The sequence below is a fragment of the Gasterosteus aculeatus genome, chromosome 13 (genome assembly GCF_964276395.1).
Source record: "Gasterosteus aculeatus chromosome 13, fGasAcu3.hap1.1, whole genome shotgun sequence".
Classification (NCBI taxonomy): Eukaryota; Metazoa; Chordata; class Actinopteri; order Perciformes; family Gasterosteidae; genus Gasterosteus; species Gasterosteus aculeatus.
In genome coordinates, this window is record NC_135701.1 from 23,185,030 (window position 1) to 23,187,452 (window position 2,423).

Sequence of the window (2,423 nt, forward strand, 5' to 3'; positions counted from 1 at the left end):
AAGCCTTTATCATATTTTGTATCCTTTTAATGTTTTTCTTTCATGTTTCAATGTATTAATGTTCTTAACTGTTTATACATTCCCTTGCTTTATGTTTGGATGTTTTTAATGGTTTCATGTGAAGAATTTGTTGGAATATGCTATACAAATAAAATTTCCTTGCCTTTATCAGTACAAGATTGTAATTTATGACGTTGAGGAATTATACATTTTATATAAATGCTGGTTTTAATTATTATTGTCAAATATCATTTCATATATCATATTAATTCAAAGATGAATCTGATTGTTTTAAATATGTTAATAAAACTCCGGATATTTAATATGTCATTATTAAAACCCTGTATATCTTTAGATGTCAAACCTGAAATAATAAATTGGTAAAACCATGAGAATGTTTTTATAGAGATTATATTATAATGTAATAATTCAAGATGAAGTTTCAAAGGTTTATTGTTATTATTAATCCTATAATTATCATTGTTGTTATATTATTATAATAAAATCATGTTTTCTATTTAACAATTTAATCTTCTAATTTAATCTAAATTCAATAAAAAAAATTCCTCATCTTTGTATATGACATTTATGCATATCTGTATATATTACATACAAACATCATAAACATACTTTAAATATAATGAATATATACATTTTAAATGCATGTAAATAGACATATGTATAAATATAAACATATAACGTATGTGATATAGATATACATCAATAATTATTCTCATATTATTTTACCGTCCAGAGAGAATTGTTCATGTAGAAATAGAGAGGATGAGCAACGGGAGCTCCACCTGCTGACGAATATATATATATACATATATATATAAACACATATACATATATGCACACACATATATACCCACATATGCATATATGTATATGTATACATATATATTGTTACGCACCAGCTCCCTGAAGGGAGGGGACCGTGTACACCACCCAAGTGTATCACTACAGGGGGCATGTGGGGGTCGTGGTGCAAGTAGGACACAAGAGTTTTACCGTGTATAGATTACTTTATTATTCTCTAATCACACGGACTGCAGGGAGACGGGCCTCTAGTCTCGGCTCCCTTCCCCCTGAGACGAACAGGGAAAAGAAGAACACGGTTGTTAGCAAACAAAACGGATGTAATGATAATGAAAACAGTCAAATCAAATGTCTGACCATACGGTGTCACCCATGTGGAGCGAGACCCGGGGCCTGAAGACTGTGGCCTTTAGGGCTCCAGCCAGCTGCAGCCACGAACGATCCTGAGGTCCTCAGCCAATCAGGGGGGGGGTAAGTCCTGTCAATCAGAGAGAAGGGAGATGCACACACACACACACACACACACAAGCAGCCTCAACAAAAATGCACATACACACATACAAGGACCTGCTGTGGAACACAGGGCCGTAACAACATACATACACATAAATATACATATATATGTATATATATACGTATATATATAGACACACATATATGTATATATATATATGTATATACATACACACATATATGTATATATATATGTATATACATACACACATATATGTATATATATATATAGACACATGTAAATGTAGATATCTAGATCTAGATCTAGATAGAGCGATATACAGAGTGTCCTCCTGGTTGAGAGGATGGTGATGTCATCCAGGATGACGTGTGTATGTTGGACGTGACGTCACAGGAGAAGCTTCTCATCTCTTCTCTTCTTCTTCTCTTCTTTTTTCACTGTGTGGAACTTTCATTTGTCCTTTTCAGGTCGAAGAGGGAAGTTTAGTAACTGATAAGGAAACCGAGCGCTGCTCAGTGACGTCACACATGCGATGACGTCACTGAGGGGGTTTGGCCTCAAGTCTGAGATGAAAAGATTCTGCGCGCGCACACACGTACGTGCACGCACGCGCACGCACACACACACGCGCGCACACACACACGCACGCACGCACACACATTTCGTCCAGGTCCCCTAATAACCTGCAGTCTGCAGCCAAGGGCATCACCTGAACCCCCCCAACACACACACACACACACACACACACGTATAAAAACACACGGTGCAATTATTATTGTTATTGTTATTGATTTCTCCACGGGGTAGCAGCTGTAGCTTACAGCGTGTGTGTGTGTGTGTGTGTGTGTGTGTGTGTGTGTGTCTGTCCCCTCATGAGGCGCTTGCTTCGGTCGTGTGTGCAGCCCAGTGCGGGTGGCGACATTGATGATGACGTGGTTCTAAATACACTGAAAGCTTTAAATAACTCAAAATGCTGCAGAGCTTTATTTCTAAAACAGAAAAGATCACAAAAGAACTAAGAATTTGACATGAAGAAGAAGGTTTAAACCTCTTCTTCACAAACCGACTTTTGCAGCGAGTCTTTCCTTCCTCTCTACGATCCCTGAGAACTCGGTTACCTCTAAAT